Below are 13,561 nucleotides of genomic sequence, written 5' to 3' on the forward strand. Positions count from 1 at the left end.
AAAGCGTCCCCATTCGCAACAATATCGTCGGAAAAGAAACATTTTTTGGAGGGTGTTATAAACCACCGGAAAAAAAAAAAACGCCCCACAAGGTTCTGTTATCTCCCCCTTATTGTTTAATATCGCCCTTCTAGACCTGCCTAAGCAGCTTTCCGGGATCCCTAACCTTCACCATGCTCTCTTCGCGGATGATCTTGCCCTCTGGATCACCAAAGGATCATCCGGCACCCAGCAATCCGCTTTACAACAAGGGGTGGGACACCGTCCTCAACTACCTAGCACCACGTGGTCTCACCTGTCACCACTCAAAATCGGCCCTTCTCGTCCTTCGTGCACGTTACCCGTGGAAGACCCCCCGAACCGGCACCGGACCCTCAGGTCATGATTCACCAGGAACCTGTCCCGCAAGTGAAGACACTACGAATCCTGGGTGTAAGCTTCCACGCCGATGGATCTGGAAGAGCACTACTACCCCAACTACACTCCACAATATCGCAACTCGCCCACCTCATCCGTCGTATATGCATGCACAAACACGGTCTTAAAGAACAAGACACGTGTCAACTTGTGCAAGCATTACTGCTCAGCAGGCTTACATATGGCACTCCCTATATCCAACTCCGACCCCAAGAACACTCCAAATTGGATGCTCTCATCCGTCGGGCCTACAAGATAGCCCTGGGACTACCGGCTTTCACTTCCACCAACAAGCTCCTTCAACTTGGCATACATAATTCGCTCTCCGAACTTATAGAAGCCCAAAGAACCAGCCAACTCTCTCGCCTTACGCTCACCCCCACAGGCCGCACAGTCCTCCAGAATTAAGGCCGTCCTACACCAGAACCCCACGAAGCACTACAGCCGATACCACCTCATATTCGGGCCACCATCAAAGTCATTCCACGACATATGCATCCCGAGTACAACAAAGGACGTCGCAACGCTCGTGTTCACTACCTACATAAGAAGTACTCATCGGACAACGACACCCGCTACACCGACATCGCTCACTCAACTTCCCACTCAACCCTAGTGGTCACCGACACCAACGGCACCTCATACACTGCGGCCACATACCGCCACCTCTCCCCATCTGCAGCGGAAGCTACTGCAATAGCCCTAGCAATGCATACAGCTACGTGCGACTACCTCACAATTATCACGGACTCGCAGCAAGCCTGTCGAAGATACCTCCTTGGAGGAATTCCTCTACCTGCCCTCAAGCTTCTACAAGCCTTAGTATCACCTCCTAACGTGACCATCGTTTGGACCCCAGGTCATGCCTCCCTCCCCGGGAACGAAGCAGCCCATGCTGCGGCCCGCGAACTTCACTTCCGGGCACTCCCGACGAGGCCGGGCGACTTGGACACCCTGACTGACACGCTACACCCACTACCAGCCACATACTCCGACATCTTAGCGCACTATCACCACACCCGCCGAGAATACCCTCCCCCACACCCTGCACTCACCAACGAAGAATCCCGCATCTGGCGACGTCTCCAAACAAATACATTCTACAACGGCACCATCCTCTCCCATATCTCCCCCAGCCGTTTCACCTATAACTGCCGTGACTGCCACACCCCAGACACAACCCCCCACCTCGTATTCTTCTGCCCACACCACCCCTCCCCACTCCCCACACCTACTCTCGAGCAGTGGGAATGCGCGCTGACCAGCTCGGACCTGCAGGACCAGCAAAGCCTGATCCAGCGGGCCACCCGAGCAGCGACAGCACGCGGCTACCTGGACTAAGGCGGCCGCCCATCTGCTCTAAATATGTAAAATAAACGTTTCTTCCTCCTCCTCCAAAAGTAAAGGCAGCGTAAGCAAAAATATCATTGTATTTTAATATTCTTATCTAATTTTCTCATTTTGTTTTGACATAATAATCTACCGATGCGGTGTGTGAGCAGCCTGGTCTGAAAAAAAGGCCTAAATGCGGAGGGGACAGACTGGGGAATGCACCGTTAAGAAAACTTCAGAGAATGTTCTGACACCGAAACACCCACTCTGGCTACGCCTCCGATCCTAGGTAACCCGAATTTTCGCATTATCGGACGGAATAATCGACTGCCAATCTTCATTTCGTCGCTTTCGACTAAACCACATTACGTCCGGCATGTTTACGCGTGTCGGCTCACAGTATCTTATTATTTTAACTTTCCACGCATCGTGCTTGCTACATTTTTTGAGCAACGCTATTACGATTCTCGTAAGCTCGCAGAGAAAACCATCTAACGGTCGTTTCATTTCGCCGCGGACACGAAATTCATTTGCATCGCAGAACGGCGTATCCGCGGCCGCATATATACTGAAGACCTGCTGGCCCGGGCGAAAGCGTCCGAAGCAGACGCTTCATCACGCGTTGCACATCGTCTGCGGATGCAAATGCGCCGCATCTGTGTGCGTTCTACCTTGCCTCCAGGTTCAGCGACGAAAACGTGTTCGTTTGTCCGCCCGTCCAACGTCGCGCGGCCATCATTAGGTCTTCGGCGCTACATCGTGGACAGCGACCTTTCTGCGACGACGATAATGATCGAGCGACTTTCGTAGATAACTTCGTCCCCGCCGTTACGTATTTCCGCGCTGAGTTTTGTATCGATCTTCTGCCATTCGTCTTTTGTTTTCCCGCTCGACGTGATTAACGACCGCCTGCTGCGCAAACAGGATTGGGCCGATGGAGCTAGCCGAAAAGAGATGATAGCGCGGGCGTAACCCTAACTCAGGGCGCTATGAATAAGAGGACAACTTTTTTTTCTTTTTGTTGTCTGCCCGTTACGGTCGTAGTACGTAAGCATTGACTGAAGGTAGGGTGTCTTCGTACACGACAGGCAGCGCGACTCCTTCTTCCGGCTTTGCTTGGATTGGCTTTGACTTGACGCCCTGTTTGCCTTTGGTCCGAGCGGCCTTCTCGTATCGCGCATTATAGCTGCACCTGGACTAATGACGTCTTCTGGGGGAAAGAAGCCGATCCGGTGCGTCGATTCTTAAGACAAACAAACGCTTGTTTGCTGATTACATCGGCTCTTCTCTGCAAGGTATCAAGTACAGTACCAGAAAGACGTATACCTAACGTTCCTGTTTTCTTTTTCTTTTTTTTTGTCGTTTTCGCTAATGAACCGACGGATACTAATGTACAGGCGTCGTATGCTATGAATACTATCTTTCGCCGCCTTTCCGGATCAGATAACGGGTAGATAGCGGGTGCTGTGTTCTTGTAACTGCAGGCGACGTGTGCTTATAAATCAAGTTGTGTATGGGAGCACGTTGTTTTGTAGACTGCTGAATCTCATCCAGATCTCGTGCCTGACCATGTTAAAGTCTTTTACAAGTGGTCACACGATACCTTCATTTTGAGTTTTGGTAGTGAATGAGAATCAGTCATTGGAAAACAATTAACGACTGATTGCGAAGCCTCGGTGTTGCGCTGTGCGGCTAAAATCAGGATGAAACAGTCAAATTTCAGTTGCAGCAAGAATAAGTATCAATAACAGACTTGAATAAAGCACAGTTTTAAGTCTGTTTTCAAAGTCAGTGAGTTCAGTTGCAGCAAGAACAAGAGTTATTTAGAGACTTGAATAAAGCACTCCATTAAGCTTATTTTCGAAGTCAGTTAGACATTGTGATTTTCTTTAAGCGTCGGTTCGGGAAAGGAGAGGGAACCACCTGCGGACTGAGAGTAACGTTCTTGTAAAAGTTAGGCTTCTGTGATGACACCATTCTGTAAGATTGCAATTTTGTTATGTATTCGCTGAGGTCCCGTCTTTGCAGGCCAAAAACCAAGCGCACACATAAGTAATTATTTTTATGTGTAAATACTAGAGCATCACTGGTGCTGAGTCATGTCGCTGGATTTAGTGTTGCTGCGTGGTAGATGAACGTTGATACGCCACAGCAGGTCCCTTCACGCGTTTCACCGCGCTTCGATGGTCTCGTACTTCTTCGGTACGCTGTAAATTAATTTATACCTTAAGGGTGTAAATACCCGTCTATAGCTGACACCGTTACACCCTAGGAAAAAAACAACAAACAAAACCCCCTTTGAGGGTGTCTTGTCGTCTATAACAAGCTTACACCCTAGAAAAAGCACAAGAATACACCATGTAATAGAGTTTTTTATCGTTAATTACGCCCTTTCAAAGGGTGTTTATCTTTGTATTTTGGTAGGTTGTAAGGGGTGTAAATCACTTTTGCATTGTAGTGAATTTGCGCAGCGGAACAGCTACTACCGCTGCAGCCCTCTCCACTGTTCCGCGTGGTACTGCGCATGCGCAGACGTTGCCTAGCAACGCTCGCACTTCTTTTCTTTGTGTATTATTTCTGAATCACGCGCAGTGGAACACGTCGTAGCTAATGGAATTTTGAAGTCTGTTTTTCTGGAGTTCGCACAACGAGCCACGTCGCGATGTCACACTGACACTACTTCAGGCGTTGTAGTGTTGCTATCTTCGTTTAGGCTTCTCGCCGAATATCGTGACATTCCGAGAAAATGGCGGCCCTGACGCCGATATAGGAAGAGTAGCATTAAAGATGCAAAGCGGCGTGCGAATTAAAATTTCGTTGGTGGGGAGCCAACTAAATTTTAATTCGCACATATTTTATTAGTGTTTGCGGCCTACATGACACCATGAGAGGTCTTCTTTCAGGACATTTTGCGCGCAGTGCAAGGGCCGGTTCTCAAAGCAGCGCCTCAAACTTGCTCCTCAAACTTGCAGCGCCACTTGCTCCTCAAAGCAGCGCCAGGCTCTAAAAAGTTTGTTTTCCTATTGGGAGGACATTGACCGCATTTCAGAATTGTGAATTCTGGGACGCAGTCTTACAAAATAGTCCGTTATCGCAAGTCAAGACAGGACAATCATTTTTTTCCCTTCCTGTCTCTCTTCTAGGTCCTTTTTCCTCTACACTCTTAAAAAAAAGGTCGTGGCACTTACTCATAGAACACTAACCAATTACTTGTCACAGTAGGTACTTAGTGCTTTTACTAACTGGCCGTGCATAACCAAAGTAAAAAGATACGCGTGACAATGTGGATCGGCTGAGCGCGGAGCACAGACATATTCAACGCGCCCATATCACATTTAGGCAACAACTACATTGAGCAATCAAACCAACGGGATGCACGAGGAGAGCGAGTATCACAGAGTTGCGTTAGAAATACATCTGCTCTTCTTGCTTTTATAGCCAGCAACGGATAGTCCTCGGATAGAGTCGGCGGGCTTGTCGTAAAAATCAAATGTTTTAGCGATAGTTTTGTAGTTAGGCATTTTAACGTGAGCATATACAAGAAAGCATGTGGATTTGCAAGAACGTTTTAATCGTGAGGTGGAGTGGAAAAACTTCTGTACTTAATATCTTCAATAATTCATGGAGTTTTGCTACTATCAGTGAATGTTAGTATCAAACAAGCAGGAATTACTAAGTGCGCAGTCTTGACTAGTAACGATTGTATTTAAGTTCCATAACTTAGAGGCAGGATGTACGTACCGTGCTGGGGGTAGTAAAGTTCGTAAGGAGTTAGTAAACACAACTCGTTACTTCCCTTTTACTAGCATTTTTTCAAAGAGTGTACATCTCCAATCTTCAGCAGAGAAGCATGTAAGCGATTGGAAACGCCGGCAAAACTCTCTGCCTTTTTAGATGCGACTGCATCTCATTCACTCGCCTTGTCCCTCCATACGGCGTTGTTGTCCGTCCACACCCCTCCCCCTACACTATAAAAAAATAATAGTCAGCGGCGCCCGGTTTCGATCCCACGACCCTGTGGGCGGAACGCGAGGTACATGGTGCTCTTCCCACTGCGCCACAAAACCGACACAGAATCAAATGCTACGAACGCGCCTTATATCCTTGACTCATTCAGACTACGTCAAGATGCTACTGATACAACGCATGATGGGGCAATGATTAACACTTGCAATAAAAGAAAAGAAGCTCCCACTTACAGCAACAATGATGGAGTAAAGGTCGTTGCGACAGCGAAGCCCCAAGCAGAGATTGACCAAGATTGGCCAATAAAACATAATAATAATCATAAAACATACGAATCATACGCGTTCCCGACACGTTTCACGCGATTTCAGAATCAATCCAACGGAAACACCAAGTGAACCCCACGATGCGTCGCATCTACACAGGGTTCCCCTCGCGGGGAGGTGGGCGCAATTTTTATTAATGAGTCTTCCCTCAGTTGATCCACAAATTCGTTTGCGGGGAGCCTACCTGATGCTGCTGCTGACTACAAACACTAATGAACTTTTTTTGGCCCCTCAAATTTGATTCGCGCACTGAAACTGCCTACTCTCTAAGAATGTGAAAACGAAAGTCTGTAGTTGGGCCTTCTGTTGACCTGCTATCGGAACTCTTTGTAGAACTGTGGATGAAGCGGAAGCAGCTTTATCCACAGTCGCATCCTCCCGACGGTGGCATTTAGAACGGCTCTATATCTCTTCCGCCATGGCGTACTTTCTCTGTGCTCCCGACCCGCGACTACGGCCTGGCGCGTCGTCACCCATAGCGATGTGGGTTGAAGCTCTCAGCCCTAGCGGCAACGTATACAAGGCGCTTCCAGAACGTTCTACGGACCGTCACCGAATCTTAGAAGCCTCCTTGGGGTCTGCTGTTCCCGTTTCCCGGGGCGAGCTCCGATTTTGTGTGCGTTTATGTGTACCTTAAAATGATTTTTTTACGGGTGAAGCCCCTTAGGGGCTGGGGCTATTGGCGTCTGCTGTCGTCGTCGTCGTAATCGTCGTCTCATGTAGTCATGGTACTAAAACACCGAGAAACTCGTTCACGCCTCGCACTATAACGTAACGCGCATACTAAAAAACATCAGGACACTGGTTTACACCTCGAGCTAGAGCGCTTCGTAACGCGTACTGAAAAAAACACCGGGACACTCGTTTACGCCTCGCGCTAGACAGCTTCGTGCTTGAAAGACAGGAGGCTTTTACAGCAGAGCTGTATACCTCTACCCCTCCAAAAAACGGTTTCATCTCCGTTTGCAAAAACGCCAAGGCGCCAAGAATACACTTATACACTGCATGCTTCGCCCCTCCCCGCGTTTCGCGTTAGTGGAAATGGCCCGGGAATTTTTTGTACGCCTGCACCCCCCCCCCTCCCCCCAATCCTTACAAAGGAACAGAGTCACAAAAGGTTGAATTGTGGTGTCACACAACTCTCCCCTGAAAAGCGAACTGTTTCGTAAAATTCTAACTCGATCGCGCTGTTACGACTAGTGTTTCACTGACAGATCGCAGATACGCCTTTAGGCATCCATGGCTTCCACCCCCTTTCGCTCTTCCGGGTCTGTTTTAATCTAGTTAACTAATTGCTCCAGCCTGCACTGCGCAGTCAGCTTTTTAAGCGCGCGTCATAAAGGGTAAGTTAACTCGGGCAACTGAACCCAGTATAGGAGGGGGGGCTGGGGGATGCGGGGGTGGGAACGGAAGAAGGCACCTTTCACGCTACTGCAGAAAAGTTACAGCCAAGCTTTTTCAGCAAGCTGGTTTCACTGTAGCTCCTTTGAGTATTTAACTTTTTTGTAGGGTAGAGTATAACGGTGCGGTCTGCGATGCAACACATCGGAAATCAAATTAGAAAGCCGAAGCCGTGTGGCTTTTTTCACCGCCCGGGGGCTGGACGCCCGTTCGTTAACCGCTCCCTGGGTTCGCGGTCTTCGAAAAAAGCTGACAGTGCGGTGAACACGGTGCGGGCTGTAACGTGGACATTTATGCGATTTCTCTCATGTTCTTGCGATCCCGATTGCGTTGGGAGCGCGCAGCACCCCAGGAGGAAACGTCAGCGCTAATTCTAGAAGTTTGCAGAATTTTGTTTAAAGGCTACATGTATCGAAACTATAAAACAGTCGCAGTCTGTGGAACATTACGTGTCACAAAACGTTTTGGCTCTGGCGACAACTTGGTAACAATTTCCAGTTAAGAGGCGTAATTTTATCAGCGAGAACTTAAAATGCAAGAAATCCGTGGGGTTGCACCCCGACGCTTCTCGACACAGTTGTCACCATGTACACTTAGTTATTTACTTTCTTTCCTTCTTACTTTCTTTGTTACTTACATTTCTTTCTTTCTTTCTTTCTTTCTTTCTTTCTTTCTTTCTTTCTTTCTTTCTTTCTTTCTTTCTTGCTTACTTCTCACTTAGTTTCCTACGTACTAGTTACTTAAGTCGCCCATGTCTCTAGCTCGACGTCTACTGAGCTTGCAGCCACCCATGAAGCTCTTCAATAGATTATGGAAGCTCCTCCCCAAAAATGGTCTATTTTTACCGACTCCAATGGCGCCTTGCAAAGTTTACAAGCAGCCCTGCGCTACTGTCCTTTCCACCAATTGGTGACAGAAATTCGAAAATTATTCCACCAGGTCGTCATAAAGGGCCATAATATTTTATTTCAGTGGCTGCCAAGTCACTGTGGAATAACCGGTAATGTTTTGGCTGATGCAGCTGCCCGGACAGGCCATGGCAATGAAAGCACCATCTTGCTTCCGCTTTCAAGGACCGATGCCGCTAGGGTGCTTCGTCAGTTTGCGCGCGGGGCCTCAATAAGTCAATGTAATACACCAGACTTTGTTCCTCCGCGCCTCCACAAACAGGTCCGTCTGCTCCAGAGCCGTCTTCTGTGTGGGCTGTCTCAATCACAGTCTACTTTACTTTGTAAACTGTGGTTGGGAGTGGCCTTCACGAAAGCCTACTCCTTCCTCATCGGGATGGCCAGTAGTGCCCACTGCGATGCCTGCGAGGTTGAAGAGATTGTAGCGGCATCATAATCAACGCCGGCACCGCATCATCATCAGTTCTTCAGATGATGACGCAAGACAGAACACGATGGCCTCCGCGTTGCTCGGCCGCTCTCTACGGGCGCTCTCCGATTCTCGGGCCCATGTTGTCGTCCCCACGCAACTCTGAATAAATGTAGGCCCTGCCGCACCGTCTCATCGGCCACCTACAAGATAATCGAACATGTGCTTTGTCGTTGCCCCCAGTATTAATCGGAAAGACGTGTTTTGGCCGCCGAGCTCAGCAAATAGGACAATCAACCACTCACAGTAGAGACTATTCTAGGACATCGACCCCTACAATCGACTTCGCAATAGGCAATAAAAGCCCTTCTGCGTTTCATGAAGGACACATGCTTGGATGAAAGGCTATAGCGCCCACAAAGGGACTAAAGTGCGTGCGCGGCCCCGCTCCTATTCCTTTTTTTTTCGCCTGCCCTCTCTGTCATCTCCTGAACATCCCTTCCCCATTCTCGAGTAGGAATCCGGGCTCTACGCCTGGATAACCCATCGGACTTTCCGTTCGCTTTTCTCCTCTCCTCCTGCTTACTTACGTACTCACTCACCCACTTACTTTCTTGCTTACTCTTAGGGACTCACTCCCTTACTTTTTTACTTACACACTTACTTACTTGCTTACTTACGTACTCACTCACTTACTTAGTTTCTTAGGGACTTACTCGCTTACTTTATTACTTACTTACTTACTTACTTACTTACTCACTTGCTTCCTTCCTTCATTCAGTTCGCGCGCGTCCGTCCGTCACTCCGTCTGTCCGTCCGTCACTCTGTCTGTATGTCTGTCTGTCTGTCTGTCCGTTCGTCCGTCCGTCCATCTTCTAAAGTCCATCTTGTATAACTAACCGTCTGATTTGGTCCACTCACATATATAAAATTTGCACGTCAGTCTCTAGAAAACTCGGGCTCTGCGCTATAAACTAAAAGCCGTACCTTCTCATGTGAAGTTACTAGCCTATAGTTGTATTGTGAGACCTCAACTGGAATACGCATGCGCAGCACGGGTCAAATAAAAAAAAATGATATTCATAAACTAGAAATGGTACAAAGGAAAGCTGTCCGATTTATCTATAACTCTTATAGCACCAGTACGTCGCCTTCGCTTCTTATGGATAACAACAATATAATAAACTTGGAAAAGAGGAGGCAGATTGCGCGGCTATAGTTTCTCTTTTCACTTATGTCACATCAATTCAATAATAGTCCAGAATTTTACCTACAGCCCTGTTTATTTTGCCGTGCTAGATACACCCAAAAGCACACTTTAACCCAATTTTCGATCGCACCAACCTTTTCAAGTAATCGTTCTTTCCCCCCGCTCAATCGATAAATGGAATGTGTTGCCGGAGGAAGGGCTTTCTGCGCGTGATGTTTGCCATTTTGAAAAAAAAGAAAAAAATACATTCTATTGCACTGCTTTAGCATTTACGCCCTGCTGCTGTCACTGGGGTATGCTTTTTCTGCCAAGACTTGTTCCCTTGTTCTTGTTTTTCTTCTTTTTTCAGGTTCGATTACCGTTTTGTGAACATGTATTACCTACATCGTTTTCAAATGCTTTGTTTTGAATGTAATACTGTTTGTACTTCCCCAACTGCTTGGTCTACGAACTGCAGTGTCTAATAAAATTAAATGAATAAACAGCAAGGATATGATAACGCATTTCACGGTTGCAGGACCAGCTAGCCTTTGATTTACTCCTCAGCTACGCCAGCTGAGGGCTGATGGAGTTTCATGACTTCATCCTTCGTAAACACACCCGTTGCGGTGGTTCAGTGGCAAAGGTCCCAGCGCTCACCCTGTCATATTGGTAACATTGTTCAGTTTCAAAATTTCCATGTTTCAAAACTTACATGACAAACTGCTTACTCCGGTATCACTTTATTAGCTGAGCATGTAGATTCCGACTTGCCCTCCGTCTGTGAATTACTGTACTTTTTTCTCGCAAGCAAGATCTTTAGCTGATTTAGATCTTATGCAGGTACCGTTAATACATTACGTGGGGATAAGCGCTTCACGTGTAGTACGACACGCCATCGTGTGGTGTTTCTTTCTGCCCGTAATCTCGCTTCTCCTTCGTACTTACCTTCTAGAATAGTCTTTCCTGGTTATTCACTTCCGGTAATGCTTTTCCAAGGCGTATTCTAAAACAAATCGATTTTCACTTCTCTTGATGCTATTTAACGGGTTATGTCTGTTCCCCGCATTTTGCAAGAGTAAAAAAAAACAAGAAGAAAGAAGCTCACACCAACGCGTAAGACTTGAAGGTACCCAAGCTTTACGCAACCTTCACGAGCATCATGGCAGTTTAAGTCCATGATTGCAGCCGATTTGTTTCTTTTTCGCTGCCGCAATGACCTTTGCTCCATCATTGTTGCTATAACTGTGAGGTTTCCTCATTTTCCTGGAAGTGATAATCATTGGATACCACCTTGGATGGGCGTACGCTATGACGTGTCTTTCTCGTCTCGAGAAAGTGTTGCCACGATTACGGTTACCGCTGGAGTTCTTTTTGTCCAATCTTGGACAATCTCCCTAAGTGTGTATGCTTGGCTTGACAAACGGGCACTGGGGAGGCAGGTCGGTCACCCTGAGGCACGCACACATGAGCGCTCGGCGTTTTCTTTCTTTTTTTTTTTACTGCCGGGTGGTCGGCCCGGGAGGACGCACTCACGTGAGCTCAGCATTTTCTTGCTACTTTTAACTGAGGACAAAAAAATAACGATTTGCTAAACAGCTTCGCTGTTTTTAAAAAAAGCTGTTTTATTGACTCCTGTTTCATAGAACCTTTCAGTCTTTCGAAAGTTGCCCCGACAGCATGTCGTTTTCCCCAGTAGTTTCCAGTTAAATGCCAGGGCATGCTGCTCTTGCGTATTTTCCCCGATTTTTTACGATTTTACTGCGTTCGCTTGTTCTCCATTTGATACCGGGCAACGCGTTCGGTCAAGATGACTTCTTTACTCGTACAAGAGATTTTCAACCATTTTTCACGCGGCTAGCAAGCAGACGTAGGTCCGCTCAACGTGCCATGGAGCGAATAATATTAGCAGTAACGCTTAGAGACAGAAAACGAGCTACCTGGATTAGGGAACAAACTCGAATTGATGATATCGTAGAGGTTAAGAAACAGAAACGCACTTGGGTTGGTCATGTGGTACGACGAACGGACACCAGGTGGACCACAAGGACAACAGAATGGACGCCGAGAGACGGGACTAGAAGAGGGGGAAGGCCCTCGATGGAGAGATGAAACAAGAAAATTACGAGGCAAAGAATGCACTCGGGCAGCGCAGGGCAGAAACGGGTGGAGGTCAATGGGGGAGGCCTTCGTCATGCAATGGACCTAAATAGGCTGTCCGGGATGATGATGAGTAAAAATGCAAGGAGGTTTTTTTTTTTTTTTTTTTTTTCTGGGGGCATTATAGCTCGCACGCTAATGTGCGAAGGCACAAGCGAAAACAGCGTGTTGCGGTAATGTCGCCGTGCATTGTACGCGCTCCACGAGTCTATGAATAGTGCAAGTTTACGCTTGGTCCACCACTTTATTCCTTCTTATCTTAAGCCATAGCGCTTCTTTACTCCGGCTTTTTGTATCGCGCAGCCTAAGGTCGTCACACCTTTTCTTTTGAGAATGATAGCTTTACCGCACTCAATCTTCACGTCACAAGTGAGCTTCAGCCGCCGGCATGCAAGGTGCACCTTTCTTTCTAATCGCGTCCCTTGCTCGAAACTTCGCTTCTGCGGCCCCACGTGACTAAGCGAGGGTGAACTCGCTGCTTCGCCAGCGCATGGTCGCTCAGTGCCGGCTGGGGTGTCCGCGTGTGCCCTCCAGTGCAAGATAAAGCTTGAATACAGAAATCCAGTTGGTATAGCTAGACGTCAGGCTGCGTAATCTCAAGCAAAGGCCAACATTCGCGAAGCATTTATTGCATAGACTTCGCTCTTGCTCGTGGTAACTAGGTTTAAAAAGGTTAAACCTGAGCCGTTGTTTCTTTGACCGCCACTCTTCTTCGTAAATTCTGTACCGCCAGCGAACATAATTGCGCTGCCATTCTCATTTTTGAAAACCGTGGTGACGCTCCTAGGATGGGCGCTGTGCAGTAGTAACAGCAGCTATCACAGCAAAACTGATGAATAGAAAAAAGCGTTAACCATCGCGACCCTTTTGGTAAAGCAAGTACATACAGCCAGACCTAGTTTTAACGAAGCCCTCGGAACGGGAAACTTACCTTGTTGTAAGTAATGCTTCGTTAAATGCGGAAATTAACTGCTCTTTACGCAGCGCAGTTGGGAGCATGAAATATTTCGTATAAAGGGAGACTGCGTATAAAGCAATCGTTTAACAAGGGTTCTTCTACTCTAGAATCATTCAGACATAAATAAACAAAACATACAAAACAAACACGACATTCGTTTATTGTTGTCGAAGGACCACGGATGTCCGTAGCAGCTAGCCGGTGAGGACACAGCAGCCCTCGCAGCACGCCCACCAGCAAGCAAACAAACTGCGCTTAGGATCGGCTCCGTTTGTCACAAGAATTCAAGGCGTATTTCTTTTATCTGGGGGGATTGAGCTCGAGCTTCAGGGAAAATTCTAAGAAAATTTCGTCCATCTACTCTAAGATAATACCAGTGGTAAACACGTTTCGGTTAGGCAAGGAGTTACCGCCCCGGAAAGGCAGAATTGCAAAATAAAGAGGAACCTCGAAATAACCTCAACGTTCAAAAAAAGTAATTGGGTTTAAAGGGAA

Source organism: Haemaphysalis longicornis, unplaced genomic scaffold (assembly GCF_048455015.1).
Source record: "Haemaphysalis longicornis isolate Haplotype H1 unplaced genomic scaffold, Haemaphysalis longicornis Haplotype H1 scaffold_5, whole genome shotgun sequence".
Classification (NCBI taxonomy): Eukaryota; Metazoa; Arthropoda; class Arachnida; order Ixodida; family Ixodidae; genus Haemaphysalis; species Haemaphysalis longicornis.